The 20982-nt window shown below is 43.7% G+C and overlaps 1 protein-coding gene across 1 annotated transcript in view; it reads left to right on the plus strand.

Moving 5' to 3' along the window:
- Positions 1-20982, plus strand: part of LHFPL3 (LHFPL tetraspan subfamily member 3) — a 442507-nt gene that overhangs the window by 419362 nt on the left and 2163 nt on the right. The gene's annotated exons all lie outside the window — the stretch shown is intronic.

Genomic DNA, 20982 nt, shown 5'->3' on the forward strand with positions numbered 1-20982 from the left:
AGTAGTTGATGACTGACAAAAACAAAAAGGGAATGGACTCCTTTGGAAGTGTTTGAGATGAGATGATAAGAAAGTTCTGTGTGAGATCTGCTGTGGCTCCTTCACTTGACGCTGTGGTCATGAAGTGATGGCCATGTATGTCCCTAAATATTATACATAGTATTCAGTGGCAGCTCGTGAAGGCACCTCCGGGGTGGCAGCAGGAGGCACCTTTAAGAGTAAAGTAATTCGGTGCTCACCTCCGCCGCGGCAGCACCTAAACAGTGTTTGGCAAGGCAGCGCCCTACGACAGGGAAGCGCCTCCACCACTCACCTGGCTTCCATGGAGCCGAGCCCCTGCCGGCAGCCCAGTGAGTGGTGGAGATGCTTCCCCGCCGTAGGGGCTGCTGGGCAGCACTTTGCGGCTCCAAACAGCGTTCAGATGCCACCGTGGCAGAAGCGAGCACCGAATTAATTTCCTCTTAAAGGTGCCTCCTGCCACTCCCACCCCCCCGGAGGCACGTTCACAGGCCGCCACTGATAGGACTATTGATATGATGCTGAGTAGAACTCAGCCCTCATAGCAGTTAATGATTTTTTCCCTATTTCAACAGACAGGTACTAACCCAGATCCTGAGGGGATACAAACTTTCCTTTAAAAAGAAATATAGGAAGTACACATTGGCTATGGAAATGTTTTAGCGTAAGCAGAGTCCAGTTTGACCCTCGTGCCATTTGTTTATTCATGGATTTATGCTTCATATTCAAGCAGCTCAGTAGTTTACTTGTTATGCAAACTGCTTTGAGTATTATTATTATTATTATTATTATTATTATTATTATTAATTCTTACATTCGGATTGCATTATTAATTTATTAATAAATTAATAATTAATAATGCAATCCTAATGTAAGAATGCAATCCTATGCACACTTATATTGGAATAATTCCTACTGAACATGGTGGGGCTGATTTCTGAGCAAAAATGCAGAGAATTGCACTGCACATCTGTTATTTTGTATCATTCCAAAGCAATAGTGTTAACCATCAAATGATATTTAAACCAGAATGCTGACATAATTCTCCAGGATTTACCAAACATATTGGTGCAAGAAGTTTGTTCCTTTCCTTCACTGGGCCTGAAGCCCCATCAGCCTTCATTCAGGAGGCGTCTTTACCTTCGTCAGGAGAGACAAAGATAAAAGGAACATGCTTTTATAGAAAATGTGCTCTAATAAGAAAAGTCCTTATCACATTCTTCATGGAAATGCCAAAATCTTTTCCTCCACTGAATACATCCAAAGAGAAGTATTAGGTTCTATAAGCAAGCTGGTGTCCTTATCAGTGCCGGAAAATAAAGCCATTATAATAATCCCTCCGACACTAGCAGGCAAGTCTCTCGGCAGCTTCATGTGGCTTTATAACTGGCACTGACTTCACTGACTTTGCAGCTACCTCAACAGTTTTACAAACCCCATAGAATATTAAGAATACACAGAAGAGGTTCATGTTGTCTTTGGTAGGAATTGTCGTGCTGGATTCGACTAAAAATTCATCTAACCCAACAATCTGTCTCCAGCAATGACCATCCAGATACTACTGCACAAACAGGGTGGAGGCAACGATCATCTTCTATATATTTATTTCTCCTAGGCGTACCCGTCGCTAATCCCATGCGTGGCAGCTCTTGTGAGAGTTCGCAAGCAGCTGCCCATTAGCGACGGGGACGGGAGAAAATAAGGATGCCGGCCCCAGTGGGCGGCCAACCACCTGGAGCAGGCAGCAGCAGGCTGGGCTGGCCGCTAGGAGCAGCAGGCAGCGGTGGGCCAGGCCGGCTGCCTGGAATTGGCGGGCGGGAAGAGATGGCGGGCTGGTTTTCTTGCTGGCCCGCTAGCCAGAAACTGTGCGCGGGGAGGAAGAAGTGGGCTGCTCCCGCCAGCAGGCAGCCGGCCAGTGTGAGCCGGTGGCAGCGGCCAGCCCAGCCCAGCTGCCGGGAGCAGCAGGCAGAGGCGAGCCAGCCTAGACGCCAAGAATGGGTGGGCGAGCGGAAGGAGGTGGCGGGCCGGCTTTCTGGCTGGCCAACCAGCCAGAAACCACAGGCAGGCGGGCGGGCAAAGTGGGCGGGGACAGGGGAGAAGCGGGCTGGCCGGGCCGGTGGAGGCACAGATGCTCTGCATCCAGCCCAGCCAGTTCCTAATTGGAAATTTTCAAAAAACACCTGAAAACCCATCTTTTCACCCAAGCCTTCTCAGCTTCCTAAATTTTGCGGGTTTTAATATCTGGTCTATTTTAAAATTCAAAACCCAATTTCGGGGTTTTGAATCACTATAATTGTTTAATTGTTGTTTTAAAATGTTTTTAAATTGTTAATTGTTATATTGTTTTTTTAATTTGTTTTAGCTCTTTATTGTTTTAGTGGTTTGTTTTAATTGTAAACCGTCCTGAGCCATTTTGGAAGGGCAGTATAAAAATAAAATAAAATAAAATAAAATAAAATAAAAATTGTTTGTCCCCAGCATCTTGTATTCAGACATATACTGCACAAGGAGGTTCCATTTAGCTATCATAGGTATTAATCATTGTTGGGAGTATTGGATGGCTTGTGTTTATGTTTTGTGGTTGCTGTTTTCATCTCTTAGATCCTTGTATATGGCTGTGCAGTATGTGCCTTGTTTTGTGGACAGGGTGTTGACTAGCATATCTGCTCTGTGTGTTCCTCTGACAGCATGCCCATTCTTCTGCTGGTTGTAAGCTGTGCAAGCGCCTTGAGCCAGGCAATTGCATCAGCATAGCTTTGACATTCAGCTATGGTGCCTAGGCTACATGTATTGTAAAGAGGTACCATAGTGAATGGGGATACCTAACAGCATTGCACTGGCACGAAGGCACTTAATCTGAACCTACTCCTGCATTTTTTTACTGAATACTAGTTTGAGCTTTAAGCAGTTAAATTTTCATAAGGGCATCAGTGCAGATATATAGATTATCTCTGTAGATGGTTTCCAACTTTGACACTTATAAATATTGACTCCCACACAAATCTGCTCTTAAACATTTCTGGATACTTTTTTCTCTACGAACATGATGTATATTGTTATCTCTTATCCCCTTTGCTACTTAAAATGTGTTTTAGAGTATGTAATATTTCATCTCTCCATTTGTCTCGCAGGGATATTTATCATCACACAGTGATTCATAAGCCATTCAGTGGTAGGAGGGGAGCTGTTGACAAAGCCTTGTCCCGAGATCATCAACCTGAGTCTGAGCTGTACCACTTCAGACTGCAGGTGAGATCTGACATACCTGAATGCTCCTCCATACAAAAAACCCCTTCCTCTGCAGAAAAAAACTAGATGCCAGGAGGAAAGTCTAGCCTAGTTTCCCCCTGACATACTAGCTTTCTAGGTGTTAGGACCATTTTTTCATGGGGGAGCATTCCTTCATTTGGATCTCTAGGGCGTTTTCCAGATTATATGCTACAACAGGAGTAAAATGCTTTGGCTTGGCAGAATCTTATTGAAAACAATGCCTAGAATCTCAAACTCCTAAAACGGGAAAATACAGCTACTTTTTTGCAATGCACATGCAACGTGCAATGCACATGCAACATGCAAAGAAGGCATCGGAAATGTGAACGCCACCTTGCTGTCAGCACAGGGACTGCGGTATCACAACACAGTGTTGCGGGGAAAATCCTCTGGAATCTAGCCTTCCTGTTTGATTCAGCCACTTGTGTTCATCCTTCTATCACATGGATAGAGAAGGGGGCGTCTTGCCATAACCAAAGAGGATTAGACCAAATTCCTGCAATTACACTTGTTGCCTGACTGAATGAAGTCAAATGCAGCAAGGGTGCCGTGCTCAAAATAAGCTTTTATCTCTTGATCAAGAAAGGCACAAGTACAGTCAGAGAATATCTGGCTGGTACTGCGTGCCCAAGCCATACAGTTGGCTAGCTTATATAGGTTTCAAGCAAGCAAGCATATCAATAAAGCAATTAATACATGTTGTTGGTTATTAAATATACATATTTCAGAGGTGCCACCTAGAGCCTGGGAAGATGAGTTACTACCTGACCTTTCGGACAACTTTAATCCCTATCGTATCTCCTGGTACCAGCAAGATCCTCTTTCTGCTGACTGAGGAATTTGGCTAATGGCCTGTGTTTGACAGGTCCTGGTACCTGTTATCTCTGGTAGGCCTCCCATCTCACATTCTTGAGAGGGGCTCACGTTCTTGGTTTTGGCATCCATTACCTATTGACCGAGAAGCTCCCCATTCTTAACAATTCATATTTCAATCCTGCTGGCTCTATATTCTATTAGGGACATGAACCAAACCAACTTTGAATCATACATTGATACACACTTTTATATACTTATTTGTAGGCCTGGATTAAGCAATTCGTTATCAACAGGAAGTATAGAAGCACACTTAGCAGATCCATAGTGACACTGTTGTAAGGTTTCATCTGGAAAGCGCCTAGCTGCATCTGAAGTGAGACAGCCCAGATGCAGGTTTATCACCTAAGTAAGAACTAAGCCAAGGATTAGAATAATAATGCAAAATAATCTGCTGCACAAGCCAGCACTTCAGAACACCGCTCCTTCATCATTGCTGTAATAATTGCTCTGTTCAGCAGTGTACCCCATCTACTGGTATACATGAAGGACTGCCTACTTGCATATGAGCAAAAACCTGGTAGAACAAGAAAGGTTTTGGTGGTTTAATATCAATATTTATTTATTTATTTATTTATTTGTTATTTTGCTTTTGTTTTTGAAGAGCTTCTGGCAAAGATTTTATTGAGCAGGCAGGTTCAATTCAGAACAGGCAATTTTTGTTTTGAATAAAAAATTAAGACTTAATTTTTACACATGAAAAAGGCTTATGTTCACTATGGGCACAAGTAAGAATGAAACCCCTGCATTTCTGTATGAGTCATTGGTGTGCCTCCTGATTAAAGTCAAGTTCAGAACAATGGCTCATGCGGAGACACAACTGTAAGCCTCTTCTGAGGATGAGTACTTTGGACTCATGAAAACCTTTCATTATTACATTTGTTCATTTCTTATGGCACATCGTTTTGGAATTATGGCCATAAGTAAATTTAGAATAGGTAAGCTGAAAGGCAACCAGGCATGGCATTAAAGATGGGCAAGCCTTCCCACACACCCCTCCGATTAACCTGGAAATTATCTGGGATCTCCTGAAAAAAACTGGAGGATCTTGGAATATTTTGGGGGGGCCAGTCTCTTTGTAACCTAAAGTGGCGCAGCTGGGAAATGCTTGACTAACAAGCAGAAGGTTGCCGGTTCGAATCCCCACTGATACTATATCGGGCAGCAGCGATATAGGAAGATGCTGAAAGGCATCATCTCATACTGTGCAGGAGGAGGCAATGGTAAACCCCTCCTGTATTCTACCAAAGAAAACCACAGGGCTCTGTGATCGCCAGGAGTTGAAATCAACTCGACGGCACACTTTACCTGTACCTTGTATTCAGTTAAATAGAGCAGTAGAGCTCCATTGTGTGGAACAGAGGATATATTCAGATGCTGCAAGAGCAAAAACTGAGGGCAGTTGAGAAAGCTAACCTCCAGAGAGGACCCATATGCGATTGGGCTTTTCTCCCACCCTTGGGACTTGCTCCTGCAGCCTCTGAATTTGCCTCTGTATTCCATGTAATGGAGCCACAGAGCCCCATTACATAAGGGAAGCCAGGAATGCTTCTCCAGCTTTGATTTTAATCTGTAGAAATCAGGGTTTGTAAAGCTCACTTTAACAAACCCCTAAATTTATTGCCCTGAGCTAGGCTGGGAAATTATCTCAACAAAACATAGCAGTAGGATTTGGGAAGAATTTCACTGTAATATGTAAAATGTTCAAGCCATAGGACAAGCATCCGATTACACAAATTCATTGCATCCAATGACTTGTGTGTATTTGACACTCCAATTGCTTGTGATCAGTGACCATGTCTTCCTGTCTCACATTTTGTGCTCCAAGTATCTATTCATGATTTAGTAAATAAAATCAATTTCCTTCACAATATCATTGGAACACTTTTCTCTGCTGTAGTGAGAGAAGAGGAGGAGATTTGCCATTCAAACATTATTAAAGGGCCTCTTGACAGATAATTGGATGCTGGAAAGACACTGGGCTTGACTTCATCAAGAAAGCCATTTGCTTTCCATCAGCATCCTGGTAACCCTATAAAGGTTACCCAATAATCACACAAGTTGGAAAAAGAGCAGTAAAGACTTAACCCTTTGCAAGTTGGCATTTTTAAAATTTACAGTCAGTTGAATGGGTAAGATACCTGATCAATTTGTCCGCTGAAGAATGGAAGGCAGCAATACACTACAAAGATAGTGTGCGCTTTCCAAGAAAATGGGTGGTCTATTGTTTTTCATAGGTACAATAATCTTGCTTCTTTCCTTTTTAGGCAGATTTTTATAATGCACAAAGCTTTGGAATAGATACCTCAAATTTTTGAATTCAACTTTGTATTGAAAACCCTCAAACCTTTGTATTGAAAACCCTCAAACAATTTCATCACAAGGGGGGATAATATCAAAAACTATTGAAAAATGCAACTCCTCCTGATACATATTCTCTACATATTCTCCCCTGACATTTTAAGAATCTGGAGTTTCAAGGTCTTTTTCCATTACACTTTGCAAATGAAGCATAACAGTGCCAAGTTCTGTCTTCTTCTGGAATTTTGTTAGAATTCATGGTTGATATCCTGATTAACATAGAAAGGATGTAATAGGAGACTGCATACTCACAGCCAGAGGCTTCTCTTCTACCACACCTTGCACATGCTGTGGCGTGAGGAGTGATTTTCACTTATCTTCTCTGCCTTAAGAAGTGCTCTGTTCCTTTCAAAAATATGTCCTTGAAGATGGTGCAGCCCTCAATGACATATTTTTGAAGGAACAGAACACTCTGGAAACAAGAAAGATCAGTAAAAATCAATCCCCTCATGCTTACACTCTGTGGTAGTAGTGAAGCCTCCAGCTGCTCCCATCCTCACTCTGTTAGGATGTCAGCCTATATATACATATATAATATTATTATATTATTTCACTTTTTGGGAAGGTTAGGAAGCAGTTTTAAGCAGTTTTCTCTATTTCCTGCTCTTAAAGCCTAGGATTATGACAGATTCTAGCATCACACACAAAAACAGGACTAACTAGTGAGAAAGTTGGTTTCTCACTAAAGAAAAGTTGCTAAATAGTCTTAACATAAGAACAACCCAGTTGGATCAGGCCCAAGGCCTATCTAGTCCAGTATCCTGTTTCTCACTGTAACCTACCAGATGCCTCTGGGAAGCCCGCAGGCAAAGGCATGCCCCCTCTCCTGCTGTTGCTCCCCATGCAATTGGTATTTAGAGGCCTATAGCCCATAGACTAGTATTTATTGATAGACTTGTCCTCCATGAATTTTTCTAAGCCCTTCTTAAAGCCATCCAGTCTGGTTGCTGTCACCACATCTTGTGGCAGAGAATTCCCTGGGTTAATTATGCATTGTGGGTTAATTATGCATTGTGTGAAAAAGTACTTCCATTGTCAGCTCTAAATTTCTTGGCAATCATTTTCATGGGATGACCCCTGGTTCTAGTGTTTTGAGAGAGGAAGGAAATTTTTTCTCTCTCCACTTTCTCCACACCATGCATAATTTTTACAGACCTCTATCATGTCTCCCCTCAGCCGTCTTTTTTCTAAACGAAAAAGCCTTGCCTCATAAGGAAGGTGCTTCAGGCCCCTAATCATCTTGATTATCCTCTTCTGCACCTTCTCCAATTCTATAATGTCCTTTTTGAGGTATGGTGACCAGAACTGTAAACAGTACTCCAAATGTGGCCACACCATAGATTTGTATAAGGACATTATGATATTAGCATTTATATTTTCAATTCCCTTCCTAATGATTCTAAGCATGGAATTGGCCTTTTTCACAGCTGCCACACACTGAGTCGAGACTTTCAATTATCTCTCCACCACGATCCCAAGATCCCCCTCCTGGTCAGTCACCAACAGCTCAGACCCCATCAGCATAAATGTGGAGTTGGGGGGGGGGGTTGCCCCAATATGCATCACTTGCTATCATTGAACTGCATTTGCCATTTTGTTGCTTCCTCCCCCAGTTTGGAGAGATATTTTTGGAGCTCCTCAAAAACTGTTTTGGATTTCACAACTCTAAATAGTATGATGTCATCTGCAAATTTGGCCACCTCGCTGCTTAGCCCAACTTCTAGATCATTTAGGAATAAATTAAAAGGCACTAGTCCCAGTACAGATCCCTGGGGGACCCTACTTCTTACTTCCCACCCTTTAGAGAACTGTCCATTTACACATACCCTCTGTTTCCTGTCTTTCAACCAGCTACCAATCCACAATCCAATCTTAGTAAAAATTAAATTTTAAAAAATCTTAGTAATTAAAAAAAATAACAATAATAGAACAGGCTAGGCAGATGGTGTCCAACTAAATTCTGTTTGTAGGAGCAAGACTATAAACTGGGATGTAGCAGAAAGAAGGCAAATGGATTTACCAAGGGCAAACAGATACGCTGAATGCGCCCCTTTACCTTTACTTTCCCCATATAAATCAATGGCTTCCATTCACTCCTATGGGGGGGGCACTGCCTTTAGAGACATTATATTATGCAATAAACCTATATAATATATAAATCTATGCAGAGATGCATTACACTGCTTGCAGAGTCCTTGCAGTACTGTATATAGACCCACTTCCACAATCACCCCCATCACCCATCCACCCACTATCATAAAAGATGTCTTACTAGTTTATGTATATTTGTCCTGTATTAGGAAGTGGCTGTTTTATATATAGGAATTGTCTTGTAACTACAAAAGTCATTGCATCTAAATCTCACAGCTGATTATTTGCAAATTCATTCTGTGTGAGTATGTATATTAAGCAGCTGGTAAGACACAGTTCTGAAATCTGTCTATCCCACAAGAAGAATTATGTCAGCTAGTTCTTGCAAGAACAGAATTCTAAAAACACAGAAACGCTCTAAATCCCTTAAGGCAGCCTGTCCTCAGCAAGAACAGACAAGACTTCAAATTGAATAGGTCAGCTACAAGGAATCAACATCTCACCAGGAGTTGAGCATGACAGGAAGGCCTTCAGAACTCTTTAGACAGGATGGAACAGAATGGAACAGAACAGCAGAGTGGTTGGGTAATTTGAACAATGTGGCCTTCCTAAAGGCAGCATTCATTAACTGTGATTCATGAGACATTTTAAAAAGAAAAGAATATGGGGTTTAGGTGCCTCCTATGGAAATAAGTCTTCAAAGATTCCAAAGCACGTGACAAGTTACAAGGCCAGAACAGTACATGCAACATTCATTGAGGGCATTGACTTATTTATGCAGTGGTTGCTGTATGTAGTATTAACTAGTAGCCTATGACATTTATTAAATTCCCTCTTTCATCTACATAACCCCTGTATATTTTTAAAAAATGTACAGAAGAATGGAGAAAGCTTTCAGTGTGCCATGGCCCTGAAATACAATTTCAAGGACTTCTGTGTTTAATAAAACATAGTGAAGGCTTTGAATAGAAAATGGGCAATATCTGGCGTATCGGGATACGACGTATCTGGCATATCAGCTGATAAAAAGCAGTCCTGTACACTGCCTCAACCTGAGAGACCAGGGAGAGTTTGGGATCCAGGAGCACTCCCAGGCCACATACCTGATCTTTCAGGGGGAGTACAATCCCATCCAGAACAGGCATATCTAAACCATCTCTCAGGTCCTGACCCCCTACAGTCAGTACCTCCGTCTTGTTTGGATTCAACTTCAGTTTGTTATCCCTCATCCAGCCCATTTTCACTTCCAGGCAGACATTTAGAGGGGTTATGCCAGTCTGATGACGTTGGTATAGAGAAATAGATCTGGGTGTCATAAGCATATTGATAACATCCTAGATGATACCTCCTGATGATCTCTCCCAGTGGTTTTATGTAGATGTTAAAAAGCATTGGGGACAGTATTGAGCCTTGTGGGACTCCACACTTTAGCTCATGCTTTGCAGAATAAGAGTCTCCAAGCGACACCATCTGCAATCTACCATGATATATATAGCCATGAAATTGTGGGTTCTCACAATGAAGCGCTCTCCGGAGCTAGGAAGGAAAGGGAATGGAAGGGACATTTGTCTCTTCAGGTTGTTGGTACCTGGAGCCAAGCGAAGCGAATACATGTGGCAACAGAGTTGCAGATCACCCCCTTGTATCTGAGGAGTTTCCCCTCATTTTACTGAACTCCCCCCGCAAATTGTTACCTTTTCACTTCCTCCCCCAAAGTGGTTTTCTTCTTCCCCAACTGATAGTTCTCAACTGATTTCTCAACTGATTTTTCTCTCCCCCATATTAAAAAGTGTTTTTGTGTCTCCCCCAGCATATCGTGTGTCCCCCCCAGTTTTTCCTCGCCCCCCAAAAAACTTGGGAGTTGCTCCTCAAACTCTGTCTGTACCTTGGCATGGCAATACTGTGAGAGCACAGAAAAAGCACAGCATTTGGTAATGGGTGCAGACTTAAAATTAAAATTCAGCTGAGAATTTTCAGCTGCTGAAATCCCAGATACCCAAACATGGCTGAATACAAGTTTGAGTAGTTGGGCATGAGTCTTCAGTGTCCTTTGCTCCTAACAATACCTGGATAAACTATGTAAAGTGGCAGGATTGCACAATAGATTATATAAGTTTGCAAAATGTAAGCAGGTTATAGAATTCAGGTGTTTTTACACTTATCTTGGGTGGCCTGGATGCAGTATTTAATGGGGTTTTTTTTAGCATGGAGAATACACAGTCAGGGGCCAAGCTGTCCTATCCCATAATTAAATGTACATTAAAATATTAAGCTAAAGTAAACCCTAGTTTATCCTTAAGTGCAAATGCTTTTCCAAATAGAATGGACTTGCCTCTCCTCCAGAAAATGCTTAGGGATTGTTACCAGCTGATCTTATTCTGCCCGCTCCCAGAAGCCTCCCTGGTTGCAACTGCATCTCCAGGCTTGGAGGTTGCACTTTTGCTATGTTCAGGAGTTGCACTGCAATGTGAGCTCCCAGTCTATGTTATACATGAGGACAAGTCGCTTAGTTAGCAGTGGACTGGTCACCCTTAGATTTGGCTGGAAGCCCCACAAATTGGAAAGGGGATTAGCTTCACACTCACTATGAGGGGTGCCCAGCTAAGCAGACTCCCAGGACTAGCTACTGGAAGTGTCTGGCATTTCAGCCTTGGAATGAAATCTAAACTTCCCTCTTCCTCTCGCAAAGAGAGACAATACCTGGCCATGAGGCCAGGGAGAAAAGACAGATTAGACAAGTTTCTTATCTGCAGCCTCCATTACAATACGGATGAGTAAGAGATGTAATTTTGAAAGTGTGCCTATTGAAACTGTTGATAGAATTATTGGGAGAGTCAGTCCCAGCACAGGATATTCTTTAAATGCACCTGCACATTCCAATTGTCATAATCATCCTTGAATGCCATAGGCGATTCACACACATTCCTATCCTACCATGAAGGACTAAGACACAATGCATTCCCAAAAAAAGGTTGTATGAGCTCCCCTGTTCAACAGAGCAGAACAAAAGACAAGTGCCCTCACGGCACATTTTGGGATATAGGTATCCCTAATTCCATGTGCTTCCTTGTGTATATTACACCTGGGACTCCCACTGCAAAACATTTCAGGGCCTCTCACTCTGGACCCCAGAAGACTGCAACAAGAGACTCCAGCAGACCACCTTAGTGTTCCTTTCCAAGACAGGTCATATAGCCTCTTGCCCGGCTTCTTCAGGGCTGAACCTATCCCTTTCTCTCATTTCTGGAATCTTGCCCCTCTATCTTAAAGTACCTTTAGAACATAAGAACATAAGAACAGCCCTGTTGGATCAGGCGCAAGGCCCATCTAGTCCAGCATCCCGTTTCACACAGTGGCCCACCAGATGCCTCTGGGGCATCCCCCTCCTCCCGGCACCAACATCTCATCCATGCCTTGAGACCCCTCAGCTCTGCCTGTCTCACTGTACCTGCACGTGGAACAGGTAGCAGTTCTGAGAATGCTACCTTGAGGATCCTGGACTTCAATATGCTACCTATCAGCCTAAATTTGGCTTCCATGACCTCCCGACTACATTTCCCCATATCTTTGGTGCCAATGCTCCGTGATGTCCGCAACCTTCTCACTAGACAGGCAAGTCACTGTGCGGTCAACATACAGATCACAAACCCATCTTTCTATACCTTTAATGATCGAATCGCCCACTACAAGGAGGCCCCTACCTCCCAAAGGAGTATCCCCTGTGTGAGAGGATATGGGCTCATCATCCACGGAAGGGGTCCCTTCTAAAAGAGCATTTCCCTCTTCCTCACACTGATGTCCTCCTTCCCCAAGACCGTCATTCTCTCCGACAGTAGAAGAGCTATCAGCCTTGGAGTGGGATGCCTCTACCACATCCCTGAAGGTCTCATCCGCATGCCTCTCTGTCTCTCTGAGCTTCTCCAGATCCGCCACCTTGGTCTTAAGGGAACAAACTTGTTCCCTGAGAGCCAGGAGCTCCTTGTACCAAGCACACACCCATGATTTCTGCCCATGGAGCAAATAGTCATACATGTGACACTCTGTGAAATATACTGGGAAGTGCCCCCTCCCCTGCTGACTTTCTGTTTTCATAACTGGTTTTGTTGGCAGTTTACAGTATTTAGAGATAGTTTATTAGAAAGATAGGTTTCAGCTATATTGGTCAGCTATTTAACTGTCCAAACAGCCTTTCTCAAGAATATGCAGGAGGGAGTAGTACTTACCTTCTCTTCCCACTTGGCTCCTTGTCATCAAAGGGGCTCTTTTCAGGCTCCCCTGCACACTTCCCCGCTAAACTCCACACAAAACTCCAATGCCCTGTTTGCTATCCCTGTTGGCTAAGCTCTGTTCACTAAGCTTTTGGGCCTTTGCCACTTTCATAGAGAGTAGGCTTCAAACTAAGACACAGGAATGTGGCTCACAGGAATGTGGGCCCTCCCACAGCCCTAGCTGACCTCTCCCTCTCTAGGCAGGGAGAAACAAAAACTGGATGCCACAGATCCCCCAATACAAGCCCTGGCAAATGCTAGCCCTGGCAAATAACACACACTGGGGCTATTCTCACAACCAGCAAAAATCGGGCTAGGAGAGCCTAGCCTGATTTTTACTGGCTGTGTAAACCACCAGCTCGCAGGCGATCCTGGTGGTTTACAAGCAGGTAACCCGCTTAATTGCCCCTGCCCTTAGCCAAGGCTAGTGGAGCAAGTGCTCCACTAACCCCGTCTTTGTGCTCGTGTGTTGCCGCACCATGGCAACTCAGGAGTAGACCCCCGACCAGGAGGCTAAAAAGCAGCCTCCCGGCTCAGGGGTCTCTCCAGTATACCCTGTGCGCTCACGGAGGGCATGCTGGAGCTTCCGGGGGCCGATCCCCACAGCCCTCGCTGGCTCCGTAACGGAGCCGGTGGTTGTGTGGGCAGCCGCTGCAGCCGCCCAAGCTTCCCTGCTCGTCTGCTGGGAGAGCGGGCTTAGCCCGCTCTCCTCGCAAACCGCATCCAGGCTCTTCTAACCGATCGTGAAAAGAGCCTCACTGTGTTTTTTTGACAGATTCATCCTGTGATGAGAATGCTAAGGCAATAAACATGGTTGTGTGAACTGGCCTTATATTTCTGGTTCTTATATTTGCTGACACAATTTTGAAGATGAGGCTTTATAAAATGTCAAAGTTAGAAAGAGTGGAACAATTTAAAATATCCTAATTCACTGTTTTTCGCTGTTTCTAAATGCATTTCAAGTTTTCCATCATTTCAAAGACCATTTGTCATAGCATTTGTTTGCTAGATTTCTATCCTGTCCTTAAAAAAACAAGTCTTTTTTTTTAAAAAAAAACCCATCTACAAATAGAACAGCTTTATAATTTATTTTTGTATTTATATCCTGCCCTTGAAAAACAAAAGACAGACAAAATTACAATTAATAAAAACCAAATACAAATAAAACAGCAACATACAACTTTTTAAAACTCTGAAAAATCAAAACTCTCATGGTTTTGCATCATGGTTTTACACTGAAGTGTAAAAATTTCAGAACAGGAACACAATTGAATAAGTGCAACAGTCTTTCAAAGCTTTCATTTGATATATGCACTGTACATTAAAATGTTATCCACATTAAGTAAAATACATGAAACTAGCCATGAAAGTTAATTATTGGTGGATATTTCTGATTGTCATTGGATTGCTCACAAATTTGTCTAATCCATGCTTAAAGCCTGTGGCCATCACCACATCTTGTGCCAAAAAAGTCCATATGTTAATGTTGCACTGTGATCATTATATCATTAATATTATCATAATGTCTTCTGTCTTTTCTTGTGTATTTTCTTCTCTCTCCCCCTGAATCTACAGTCATTCAGTTTCATTGGGTGACCCTAAGTTCTTGTATTATGGGAGGAAGCAAAATATCTCTTTCCACTTTCTCCACATTGTTTAGAATTTTATATACCTCTATCATGTCCTATAGTCGTCTTTTGTTTCTAAATGTAACAAATGCTTTAGCCTTTCCTTATAAGGAAGCTGCCCCTAACTCCTTGATTGTTTTAGCTGCATTTTTCTTCATCTTGCCCAGTTCTACAAATATCTTTTTTGAGATGGAGCAACCAGAATGGTGCATAGTATTCCAAATGTGGATATGTTATAGCATTATACAAGATCATTATGCTATTTTATTTTCAAACACTTCCCTAATAACCTCAACAAGAATTTGCCTTTTTTTACTGCTGCTGAACACTGAATATTCCCTTGGTGTTGTCACTCACTGAGCTATCAGTCCCCTTCTCTATATCATTCCTTACAATGGCCTCTTGTCTTCAGATCAAGTTTTTGCTACTCTCTTTGTTTCCATTATTTTGCTCCTTTCCACCTTTCAACTTGTATTTTGCTTTTTCTACCTCCTCTTCCTCTCCAGTCATCTGCCATAAGTCTTTTTAAGCCTGAGATTTCCACCTCTGTCTCCTGCTTCTGTGCATTTCCCTCAGCTTCTCCTTATTACTAGAATGCCTTTCCTGTCTCCTGAATCTTCCTCAACAAACAGTTAAGGACTCTCATTGCTCAGATCCTCCCCATATGATTTTCTCCCTCTGCCCTTTTCCATGTGTGCTCGGACTATAAACTTGTGGTAAAAGCTATCCATTTTTAATCTTTGTTGGGTATGCTATCTCTTTTTAGACGCCTCTTCATACATAATGCTTCATACATTACATAGTCACAGATTAAGACTTGCAAATAAATGTTCTAGGGTATCCCCAGTGCAAGTGGTTTCTCTATTCTTTCTCTCCCTCAGGCAGGCCACAATGCAGCATGCCAGAAAATTTTACTTTGGGGGTGGGAATAAAGGGGAGGGGCAAAAGAACCTGCCCCTGACAGGGAAAAGTATGGCTCAAGGACAACTGAGCCCTCTCCTGAGGAAGCAATTGTTTTATAGTCAATTGCCTTTGTAGTTATAGTGCTGTGTCTTATGTTAGGTGGTGTGTGAACAACCCAGTAACAGCAATCTTCTCACAATGTATTATTATTATTATTATTATTATTATTATTATTATTATTATTATATCCCGCTCTTCCTCCAAGGAGCCCAGAGTGATGTACTACATACTTAAGTTTCTCTTTCACAACAACCCTGTGAAGTAGGCTAGGCTGAGAGAGAAGTGACTGGCTCAGAGTCACCCAGCTAGTATTTTGGTTGAATGGGGTTTTGTACTTGGGTCTCCCCGGTCCTAGTCCAGCACTCTAACCACTACACCCCACTGGCTCTCTGTATGTATGTATGTATGTATGTATACTACTGGACCCGGCTCTGCTTTTGGAAGCTCAGGTGGAGGCGGTGGCCAGGGGTGCCTTCGCACAGCTTCGGCTGGTGCGCCAGCTCGAGAAGGCAGATCTGGCCACGGTTACCCACGCCTTAGTCACGTCACGGCTGGATTACTGTAACGCGCTCTACGTGGGGCTGCCCTTGAAGAATATCCGGAAACTGCAGCTAGTGCAAAACGCGGCAGCGAGGGTTTTATCCGGAGCTGCCCGTTGGGAACATATCACCCCCATTTTGAAAGAGCTGCACTGGCTACAGGTTCGTTTCCGGGTCCAATTCAAGGTGCTGGTTTTGACCTTTAAAGCCCTAAACAGTTTGGGCCCGGGGTATTTGAGGGACCGCCTGCTCCCAAGGGTTGCTGCCTGCTTGACGAGGACATCTGAGGGGGCCCTGCTCCGGGTGCCGACAATGAGAGAGGCCCGGCTGTCGTGCACTCGGGACAGGGCCTTCTCTGTTGCTGCCCCCAGACTCTGGAATGCTCTCCCAGTGGCCATTCGTTCCTCGGACTCCGTCACGGCTTTTAGAAAGCTTGTAAAGACTTGGCTTTTTACCCAGGCTTTTACATAATCATTTTTACTGCTGCTTCTGGGTGTTTTTATTTGTTGTATTGTTTTATGTCTGTTTTTATATGTTTTTATACTTTTAGCATGATGTTTTAATTGTGTTTTTACTGTATGTTTTTAACTTTTGTAAACCGCCTTGGGGCTATCTTTTAACGAAAGGCGGTATAAAAATGCAAAAATAAATAAATAAATAAATAAAATATTCAGTCACACACAGTTTTTTCTCCCCTGACAAATTCCCCAGTGAGAAAGAAGATGATGCTTGTTCACCTTCTTAAACTCTTCTCCATCCCATTCCTTTTTTAGGCAGGGTCCAACAGTGTCTGCCCTGGGTGCTTTCCAGATTAGCCACTCAACAGGCAAATCGCATTCAAAATGTAAATAGCAAAACTAACAACCTGGTGGGGGGAAGCAACTTCTTTACTCCAGATACACAATGTGGTAGCACTATAACACAGCGATTAAATTCGGAACAAGGCATCTGAAATGTGAATGGCACCCTGTTGTTAGCATAGGGACTGTGGTGTCACAACACAGGAAGTGCACAAGCACACTTCAGAAATACGTCATGACCCCATTGCAGGCGCTAATATGGAAAGAGCCCAGGTTACCCACCTGCCAGCCAGTTTTTCCTCTCTGCACATACATTTCATTTGACAGGCTGCTGCCAACACTAACTTTGTGTGCTTTGCTGCTGCTAGCAACTTCGGTGGCTGTGGCCGAAGTGACGGCTGTTGTGGTGAAAATGTGCATTCCCGGAATACAGGAGTTTCCCCTCCCTCTCTCCTCTGCTTTTTCTTTCTGTTTACAAGGTCTTCCTCTAAACGAAAAAAACAACAATCCTGACACACACCCCAGACCCATATGTATTAGCCTGTACATTTTCCCTTTTTAAAGTGTGTGCTCCCCTTGGGGGTAGCTTGACCAAGTCGTCTTCTTTTGCCTTCCCTCAGCATTCCCTCAAACATGCAGAATTCTCTGTTTTCTTGAAGTCGGCCCCAGTGGTGTAGGGCGGGCATAGGCAGCCCGTGTTTGGGCCAAAAACCCTCCCCCACCTGGCAGCACCCCACTGTGGTGCTACTTCTCCCCCCACACGTGGCAGTACCCTTCCTGACTGAGCAGCCAGGATAGGTGACTGTGGCTGCTGCCACCACATGGGACACCACTGGGTGTCTGCAGCAGCGGGGAGATAGGGAGCACTGCATGGGTCGGAGGCCCACTGCCAGGTGCCCATCACAGCAACAGCCCCAGAAAGAACTGGAGGTGGCCCCAGCAGCCGCTGCACACTTTGAAATTGGTTCTTCTAGTTGGCCCCATTTTGCCTCCAAACTAATCAGCACAGGTTCACCTGCTTATTAGAAGGAAGAAATGGAACCTGCAACAAATGTTTGCAGTGCCTCCCCACCTCCAGGATGAGTACTTCTGTTCAAGGCTCTATCCAATAGGGAGAGAACTTTTCAACCTTAAAGCATACATCCCCACCCCATCCCCCAGACCCAATTCCTCCTTCAGGTTTCCCAGACTGTGGTTTTACTGCCGGAGAAAGTCGTGTAAGTTAGCATGAGAATTTATAAAGTGTGTATAAGTGTGAAGAAGCATAAATCAGAGCCATTCACATTGCTAGTTTTTATTATGGTTGATTATTTTTCATTAAAGTTTTTCAAACATTGGTTTGTTTAATCAGCCAGCTCCCTCCGAATCCATTCTGCCCATTTCTGGCCAATAGGCCTGCAGAGGAAACCCCTGCCTCCTGCTTCCAGTTGGCATATTCAACTGTGCCGGGTAGTTAAGAGAAAGGAGGGAGTACATGTGTGTGTTTGTGTGCATGTGTAGTGCCTATGGATTCCACACACACCCCAATGTAATTTTCTGTGGTGTTTTAAAACGTATTTTCCTGGGTGAAACCCAGACTGCGTGGGAGGAAGTGGGGTAAAATCCGACAACTAGCCCTAACGTTTTGAAGTGGGGTGAAGCAGCCATTGAGCAAACAGGTTCAAAGGACCTGGACCACTATGCTTCAGTGGCAGGAGCCGTGGCTATATTAGCAAACAGGGCCACATGCTCCATTTGGAAGTAAAACAGGGAGAGGCATTTGCAGCCAGGCTGGGAGCCCAGCACTGGCTGAAACTTCATAAAAACGGAGCCACGCAGCTCTGATTTTGTGAGGTTTCAGCCAGGGATCCCAGCCTGGTTGGGAATGCCTCTCTCTCCTTTTACAAACAGGGAGAAGCCATCCTAGCCACACTGCAAATGTGTCACTGGCCAAATTTTACTTCCAAATGGGGTGTGCAGCCCCATTTGCTAATATGGCCATGCTCCCTGCATCTGATGTCAGATGCAGGGGACGTGGCTGGGGTGGCAGGGTGGAGAGGGGCCGCCAGTGACACTATGCCACTATTCTGAATCCAGTGCAATCCAAATTAATTGATAGATTTGTACAACTTCTGTTTCTTTTGACCTCTTTATCATCCCATGGAGCGGGAATATGAGTTGCCATATAAAACAACTGAGTCACCCAGGATATTAGCATTTCTGAGCTTGCGCAGAAATAGCATGTCTCTCCCTGACACACACATACCCCATAAACAAAAGGTAGCAGCAAATACAGGGGTTCCCTCCCTCCAAACAATAAGATGATTTTAGCATTTTCTTATCTCTCCTAAACACTTTGAAAGCGAATGTTTAGTGAATACCCTTGTTCTTCACTTCCTCTTGTGGTTTGTCCTATGTGCATATATATGTACTTAGAAGTACTAAACTATTTACTGTATCTATTCAGCTTTACCTGAACGAACATGGGTCTTTCCCAAGGTATGCGCCATCAATTCTTACTTGATTCTTATATCTATTCCTGTTCCTATTATCTTAACAAATTCCCATTAAAATCCTTTGATATATAGGTGAGTTCCTTTCAGTGTTCCCTCTAAGGCATGCACATGTGTGCACGCTTGCAAGTTTCTTGATGGCTGCTCAGTTAATTTTAGATCCCGCTCAGGCTGAATCAGGAAGGCCCCACTCTGAAAGCATTTGCACACACACTGCCTTGCACACATGCTGCTGCCCAGAACAAAACCCATTCTACACACAGATGAAAAAAATTAGAGAGAATACTGGTTCCTTTGTTCTGTTCAGTTGGCTGAAGACACCGACCATTTGCTAGAACTGTACCTGAACTGACAGACTGTGATGATCTGGGGTCGAATTCTCATCATGAAGCTCACCAGGTGGATTTCAGAAAGTCCCTGAGGCAGTTCCCACGATCAGTGGGAACCACCTCGGCAGGGTTAGCGGGGAGTGCGGGCTTAGCCCGGTCTCCCCACAGACGGCCCAGCAGTCTGCTCTGGGTGGCCGAACCAGCCACCCACACGACTGCTGGCTCCACTCTGCGCTGCCCCCAGAAGCTCCAGCACGCAGGGCATGCTGGAGAGACCCCCGAGCCGGGAGGCTGCTTTTAAGCCTCCCGGTCGAGGGTCTAAATGAGTTGCCGTGGCATGGAGCTGCACTGCAGCAACTCATGGTCATAGAGCCTGGGTTAGCAGAGCACTCGCTCCGCTAACCTGGGCTTAGGGGAGGGTTATTTAAGCGGGTCACCCACTGAAGAACCACCGGGCTCGCAGCCGAGCCCAATGGTTCTCATGATGGGAGAAAATCAGGCTAGCCTCCGCTAGCCCGGTTTTCTCCCGTCGTTTGAATAGCCTCCCTACGGCTCAGCCAAACCTACTTTTTAGGGTTGTTACAAGAATAAAGAGCTGTTAAAACCTACTTCTTTGTGGGTTTTTAAAACTGTTTTTAATTTTGCTATTGTTTGGGGTTCTGATTTGGTTTTAATTGACTATGTTGTTGTTTTGTTGTTGTTGTGAACCACCCAGAACTGATAGATGGGGTGGTATTGAAATATAACTATTTAATTTAATTTAATTTAATTTAATTTAATGAAGTCCCTACTGTGAGAGGGGCTAGATGAACAATTGAATTAGGAAGCAGAAGTGTGAGTGAAAGAGCTAAATTGTGGCTGGGAGATGTGGGAGGTTAGAGATTGAGTCATGTTTTGATTTTGGCCTAGTTTATATATGCGTGATCTTCACTTGATGACTTTAGCATGAAATAATAACTTCTGTATGTGACTGGACTATCATCAATATAACATGAGAAATAGACTCTTAGAGATAGACTCTGCTTTTCAGTTAAGTCAGTTCACACATTCAGCACTGCTCATCATGTGAAGAGTCATTAAGTGTAGAAAACCAAGTGATGTATGTGTGTCTGTGAGCCAGTCCCTAGCCTTTCACCTTCCCCTCTGACTTCCATCTAATATGGCTCCTGAACCTTTTGGTCAGGGAATTGTGTTTATACCGCTACTTGCGCTGAGCCCTCAAATAATAATTTTATTTTATTTTATTTTATTTTATTTATTTAACATGTTTTTATACCGCCCAAAACACAAGTTCTCTGGGCGGTTTACAAAATTGAGCTACAAATAAATAATAAATTGGTATGCACACAT

The sequence above is a fragment of the Hemicordylus capensis genome, chromosome 5 (genome assembly GCF_027244095.1).
Source record: "Hemicordylus capensis ecotype Gifberg chromosome 5, rHemCap1.1.pri, whole genome shotgun sequence".
NCBI classification, from domain to species: Eukaryota; Metazoa; Chordata; class Lepidosauria; order Squamata; family Cordylidae; genus Hemicordylus; species Hemicordylus capensis.